The 7,500-nt window shown below is 41.1% G+C and overlaps 1 long non-coding RNA gene across 1 annotated transcript in view; it reads right to left on the minus strand.

Annotated features, from left to right (window-relative positions):
* Positions 1 to 7,500, minus strand: part of LOC135238117 (uncharacterized) — a 49,058-nt gene that overhangs the window by 8,184 nt on the left and 33,374 nt on the right. The window contains exon 2 of the long non-coding RNA XR_010325020.1: positions 1,065 to 1,210. This is a non-coding gene — a long non-coding RNA (uncharacterized LOC135238117). The remainder of the gene's footprint in view (positions 1 to 1,064; positions 1,211 to 7,500) is intronic.

The raw sequence follows: 7,500 nt of genomic DNA on the forward strand, positions 1-7,500 counted from the left end.
AACAGAGATTCTTTTAATTTTACAGAACTTTTCCGGCGTGCATAGGTTATAATTTTATTTAGCCATGGTTTATATTTTTATAAACTTCTAAACCAGTTCTGGGCATGGAGCATGTCCCTCTGACATGTGATCTCTCAGGCATCTTTCAAGACATGCCAGAAGACCTGTGACTTCCGAATATAGCCAGATCCCTGTCCTAAAGGATGGGAACCCAACCCCAAGGACAAATGTACACAAACCTGATGTTGGTGCAGGGTGGACAAAGAGATCTGAATCTAACAAAAGTCCCATTACCCCGGACCCTGGAAACTCCCCGCCCTCCCCCAGGCTTTGGTACAGGGGCTATCAAAACTGACAAGTTTGCCATAATAAAATTATACCTATAAGATACTCTCTTATTGTTATACAGATGTTAAGTCTTAAATAGCCCTTTCCTTGCCACAAAGTAATACCTTCCTTACTCTTTGGTGGAAATCCCCATTTTTGAGAGATGTTCACTTAGGACTGCATCTTTGGACCCAGTTGACTGAAGGCACAGGCCAGCACATTGAAGTCTTGCTCTAAAGAGTGCTGGTTGCACTGAGGTCAGGATCACTTAAGCTGTTCGGCTAGTGTGACAAGCAGCTTTTCTTTCCTTTGTTTTAATTTTCTTAACAAGGTTATTTATTGCCACTGTATTTCCTGCGTTGTTACTCAATCAGTGTGCTTTCAACCCTTGGAATCCCACAGGACAGCGAGTCCTTTCTGCTATCCACAACAACGACAGGCAATGGCCTTGCCTCTTCAGTCCAAAGAGGACCCAAGTTCGTGTCACATTTATGGAGTGTGAAAATTTTTCAGGGTTGGGAAGAAAAGAATAGACTTTGAAAGTAACAAATAATTAATCATTGCTCAGTTTAAAAAAAAAAAAAAAAAGGTGTTGAAAACTTCACTGAAAAGCTGACCCCCATCCCATAACAGTAAAGAAACAATAGAATCCTTGGATTAACTCCCAGTTTTAAATGTCAGTCAACATAAGAAAGTGAAAAAAAAGAATACATTTGTGTCAAGCCTTGTGTACTGACCTTTCATTCTGGTTTAATTTCCATTCTGGAGAGATCATTGTAACTGTGGCCCCAGAGGCGATGGGAAAGTCTGGTTTCCTGATGCTCAAATGGTCATTCCTCCAGGACCACAGGAATCATAAATCTAGCCTCTCAGCATGTGCTAACTGTGGGGTAAACAGAGAGTGGAATGAGCACAAACCAATCCAACATTCTGTGGGTAGTTTTTTTGTTTTGTTTTGTGCTTTAAAAAAAGGTTGAGGTGCTCACCAAGAAAATGTACAAAACATTTTCTGTCAGTTGTACTCGCTTCAGTGCCAAACCTTTCTGTGGGACTCCGACACCTCTGTTTCTTGAAACCTGTCACGTGGCCTTGTTGGTCAACCAAAATATCAAATTCTTCTTTTTTGAATGCTTATGGCCCATACTAGATGGTGCTTTAGCCAGCTGTCATATGACTGTGGCACTGATGTGGAAGTATCACCTCTGTGAAAAGGTAATAGCCCTCTTCAACTTAATACTTGGTTGCACCACCTTTAGCAGCAATGACCACAACCAAACACCTTTAATTTGATATCAGTCTTTTAAATTATCACCAAGCCTATTTTAAGCCACTCCAAAACTTTCTTTTCGGCCATTCTGATGTGGATTTGCTTTTGTGTTTTGGATTATTGTCTTGCTGCATAACCCAATTACACTTCGGCTTCAGCTCACGGACAGATGACCGGACATTCTCCTTAAGAATTTTCTGGTACAGGGCAGAATTCATGGTTCCTTCAATAATGGCAATTCATCCAGGTCCTGAGGCAGCAAAGCATGCCCACACCACACCTCACACTACATTACAGAGTGCAGATAATGAAGAGTACATGTATCCACAGTTTTAAATAATTTTTATAAAATATGCAAAATTTTGCAATGCAAATAAAATTATCGTATTACTCAGGTAATAGCCTAATTAAAGAGAACTGGTTATAACGGATGGAATTGAGTATTTTGTGAATTAATCACTGTATTGTAAATCCAGGAAATTATGGAAAAAAATGTTGAGACTAATAATCAGTTTGAGGAGAGGTTTTCAGCCTCCTCAATTTCAGCTCTGCCACTGCTGAAAATGCAGTTTACCTGAAGGTGCAGGGTAACGTAATGCACTGTGAAAACTGTGAATGAAATTACTGAATTCTGTGTACAGTAATGGGCTGTGAATTCTGTGTACAGTAATGGACTGAATTTTGTGTACAGTAATGGACTGGATTCAGTGTACAGCAATGGACTGAATTCAGTGTGCAGTAATGGGCTGTGAATTCTGTGTACAGTAATGGACTGTGAATTCTGTGTACAGTAATGGACTGAAAGTGCAGTGTACAATAATGGACTGTGAATTCTGTGTACAGTAATGGACTGAATTCAGTGTACACATCTCTTAAGGAATGACTCTTAATAAGACGTGACAGTGCTAGGACAGACTGTTTAATTTAAGCCCACTTTTTTGCTTCATTTTATTAAAAGGCCACAAAGTTGACAATATTGTGTTAGTAGAGGATGCACTTACAGCTTTGTTGTTGTGATTAACCTAGATGTGTCAAACATTACCTTTGTATTGGCGCATTGCATCTTGCCTGCATTGCTTTGTGCTCTGAATTAAATGATTCAGCTAGTGAGACATGCCAACCGGATCCAGACTGAGCGGTCAAAAATGGGCTTTATTTTTGAAGTTCACTTCCTGGTCTTGTTGGGAGACGTTTCTCACAAGTGCAAGTGCAGTTGGCCCCAGTATCAGTTTTTCAGCCGCCCATTTCAGTGCAAGTCAATGGTACCAATACGGTTAAAAGGCAAAATCAATAATTTTTTCCCCACAATAAACTGTAGCCACAGTGTGTTTTTTCTTTGTCTAATGTCATCCCATGTGCCGATTTTTATTCGGACGATGTTTTAACATTTCGTGGACAAATCAGGGACAGTTTGCAGCACTGCATATCACTGTATTTCCTGTATTTGACCTGGCCTGGACTTCACGTCCTCTGGTTCTATGGTAAATGGTAAATGGACTGCATTTATATAGCGCTTTTATCCAAAGCGCTTTACAATTGATGCCTCTCATTCACCAGAGCAGTTAGGGATTAGGTGTCTTGCTCAAGGACACTTCGACACGCCCAGGGCGGGGTTTGAGCCAGCAACCCTCCGACTGCTCGACAATCGGTCTTACCTCCTGAGCTATGTCGCCCCGCCTGGCGGGATGAAAACAGCAATTCCGAGATTTCAAAACGCTTTTTACAAGCCCATGGAAAGTCAATGGGTGACATTTGTCCATATTTTTCCTACAGTCTAGGATCTAGACATGGCGGAGAGAAAAGCCGGGTAGGTGACAGAAAAAGAGTTCTGCCTAGGTGACTACTAGATAGGCTAAACAAGTATAAATTGTTGGTGAAAAAGCATACACAAAACACATTTTTAAAAATATTATTTTGTTCATTAAATGAAAAAAGTTATCAAACACCCATATCACCCATTTGAAAAAGTAATACTTTTAAACTTACTAACTAATCGCACCACCTTTAGTAGCAATAACTGCAACCAAGCACTTCCTATAATTTGATATCAGACTTTTACATCGCTGTGGAGGAATTTTAGCCCACTCTTCTTTGCAGGACTGCTTTAATTCAGACAAATTCATAAGTTTTCAAGCATGAACTGCTCATTTCAGGTCTTGCCACAGAATCTCTATTGAGTTCAAGGCAGGACATTGACTAGGCCACTCCAAAACTTTAATATTGTTTCTTTTCAGCCATTCTGATGTGGACTTGCTTTTGTGTTTTGGATCATCTTGCTGCATAACCCAATTATTTTTTAGCTTCATGGACAGATGACCAGACCTTCTCCTTAAGAATAATCTGGTAGAGAGCAGAATTCATGGTTCCTTCAATAATGGCCAGTCTTCCATGTCCCGAGGCAGCAAAGCATCCCCACACCATCACACTACCATCACCATCTTTGCCTGTTGGTATGATTTTCTCACTTTGAAATGCTATATTTGCTTTATTTGCTTTATACCAGACATAATGGGACCCATGTCAGCCACCCAAAAAGTTCCACATTTGACTCATCTGTCCACAGAACATTATCTCAAAAATCTTAACAATCATCCAGGTGCTTTTTTCAAATGTGAGATGAGCATTGATGTTTCTCTTGGTTAGAAGTGGTTTCCGCCTTGTTACTTTCCCATGAACCCCAATTTTGCCCAGTCCCTTTCTTACGGTGAAGCCACACTATACGCGGCCCCGCCGCGTGGCGGAGCCGCCTCCATTCATTTTGAATGAGGGGTGGTGGCCAGACCCCGCAAGGCATTTTGGGATTGCCAGCGGCACGGCGGGAGGCGGCGAGGCTGCAGTGGAGATGGCAAAAATTCAACTTTGACCCCCTCGCCGCGTCGCGGTAACCAATCTGATTTGATCTAATGATCCGTCAAGTAAATTGTCCCTATTTTTTTCTAATTTTAGTTCCACATTCTATCGTTCCACAATGGAGGACCTAACTCGTAATTTCCGTATCGGGCTTCCCAACTTAATAAAATCTCCTACAGAGACACTGATAAGAGGAAATAGCGTGGACAAAAGTCTCTGAAATTGTTGGTGGCTCTGCAATGTGGTTATCGCCGTTAGCTACTATCACTGTCCAGTCTGAATAAAAATCATTTTTGCAGTAATCTAGCTCTGAAAATGTTAATAAGCTGCCTAGCTAGGCTAACTAATGTGTAGCTATAGTGAGTAACAACAAACAATAACAAACAAAAAAAAAAAAACTCTTGTATTAGTTGCTAGTTGTTCGTTTCTACCAGCCACCTAGCTAGCTAATCAGATAATTCCTTCAAAGTTGTATCTGGCTAATTCGTCAGACAATGTTTTTGTTGTTGGTTGTTACTCACTAGCTAGACATTAAACAGCCTATCTAGGCAGCTGACTAACATCTTTCAGATCTAGGTTACTGCAAAATGATTTTTATTCAGACAGGAGAATGAATATGAAACACGATATTAAACCCGGTCAACATTTAACGAACACAACTGTCTGTCAGAAATAGGTGACACGCCCACAAATAGCCGACTGTGGGGACGCGGCGCGGCGACAGGCGGCCGTCGCCGCGTATAGTGTGGCTTCAGCCTTAGACCTTAGCTGAGGCTGGAGAGGCCTGAAGTTATTTTGGATCTTCTTCTGGGATCTTTTGAGACTTCCTGGATGAGTTGTTGCTGCGCCCTTGGAGACATTTTTGCAGGGCGGCAACTACTGGGAAGATTCACCGCTGTTCCAAGTGTTCTCCATTTGGAGATAACAGCTCTAACTGTGATTCAGAAGAGTCACAGAGTACTTGAAATGGCTTTATAACCCTTTCCATACTGTTATATTTAGACAGCTCTTCGGAAAGCTCTTCTTCAGCTCTTCGGAAATTTCCTTTAATTGTGGCATAGTACAGTGCCTTCGGAAAGTATTCAGACCCCTTCATTTTTTCCACATTTTGTTACATTACAGCCTTATTAAAAAATTGATTAAATTCATTTTTATTTCCATCAATCTACACACAATACCAAATGGCAAAGCGAAAACAGATTTTTTGAAATTTTTGCAAATTTGTCTAAAGATCTGTAACCATTCAGTGCGATACATATGCAACACGTTAAACTACATCAAGACAAGTGTGCCACATCGGACAATTAGTCTTAATAAAGGTCAAACAAAAGAAAGAAGTAATAAATGGCACTCACAAATGAAATGAATGGAATACAAAGAAAGCCTTTGAAAACAACATATTACTGACTTTAGCTGGCAATTACAACATTAGCCACTTGCCATGCTAACTAGCTAACATTAGTAAGCTAGTTAGCATATTTAACATAGTTAAGAACGCTGAACTGTCTTCATGGCTGTCTCCTGGACAGGAGCTAGTGTAGTATTATAAACATACAAGATGGCAGACAATTCTGTGATGCTCATAACCATTTATCTCCTCATAAAACATTGTCAAGCACATATCATTACGGCATGCCCCAAGAGACATTCCTTTAGTAATTAACCAATCATCAGTACACTGATATTTTATTGGCCCACAATGTGAGCCTATAAGCTGCATTGTCAGCCAAACAACACTCGCTACTGGTCACAAAGTGTGGCAGCGCAAAAGATAACTCTGAGACACACAGTGTGGACACACGCCTCTTCCCTTCCCTGGCTGGTGCAAATGCTACTCACAAATTTCACATGGGTTGGAATCACCAAGTCCAAGCATTACATGTCAGGTGAGCACTGTAAGAAATATATTTGAAAAATGCATGTAGATATGTAATGTAAAATATATGTGTAATAAATACACAAAAATATAAGTAATGAACATGGAATGCGCAAAGAGTGTCACGGTTTCTGTGCAGGGTAGATCATTTTTCTGTGCCTGCACCGGCTCAGTGGTTAGCATTCCGATTAGCCACTCGGCTAATCGTTATTTTGGTGTGTGGGGACGATTAGTTCGAGCTTGCAGATTAGCCACTCGGCTAATCGTTATTTTTGGTTCCTGTGGGAGGATTGTTCCTGCTTGAACATTCCGTGCATTCCTGCAGGGTTACCTCTGATCTGTTTCACCTGTGGGTTGCTCACATCTTCCGCTGATTACCAGCCACACCTGTGGCTGGGTATTTAAAGCGTCAGTAGGCAGTGGAACGGTGCTTGAGTGTAACGTGTTTTGCTCTAGCCAGTTCCCTGTCGTATTTCTGAGCAAGGTGTAAGGAATTTAAGAACAAAGAAATTTAAAAAGAATTCTGACTTCAGTTCGTTTTTTCTTTTGAGAAAAAGGTATTAGGACGGTATATGTCCAGATTCTGAGGCTGGCGGTTTTAAGGGGTTATTGTGTCACCGTTGGGGCACAAACCTTTCTGCCCCTTACTAACTAGTTTCCCCCCTGGTTTTAGTTGGCCTCAGAACGTCTTTTGTTTGTTTTTGAAAAGACATTTTCTTTTTCTCTGCTTCGGGTCGAAGTCGTTTTTTCTTCTTTTCTTTTCCCTGTTCCTTTATTTTCTTTATATACTCCTTCTTCCTCAGTTACCCGTTTAGGGGTTTATTCATTTTTTGGGATACGTCCCTTAGGAGTATAGCACCCCCTTCTCATTTCGTCTCTCACGAGACTCAGTGGTTACTGGAGTGCCCCTTTGGTAACTTATAGATCCCCTGTTTGGTCGCGTCTGGTCTTCACACTTCCCCTCCCTCACAAAGAGGTGTTCTGTCAGGAAATTCAAAATTGCAGTCGACCAATCGGTCAGCCCCAATAACCGCATACCCCTGCGTTTCCATAATCAACCAATTGCATACACACAATACTTTCCTCTTACCCATCCAATCACAGACACACATTATCAGTAGAGCACCTTTTTAAACCAACAATCTGACCTCTCAGTGCTGCTTCTTGCCTATGCTGCTTT

This window comes from Anguilla rostrata, chromosome 13 (assembly GCF_018555375.3).
Source record: "Anguilla rostrata isolate EN2019 chromosome 13, ASM1855537v3, whole genome shotgun sequence".
NCBI classification, from domain to species: Eukaryota; Metazoa; Chordata; class Actinopteri; order Anguilliformes; family Anguillidae; genus Anguilla; species Anguilla rostrata.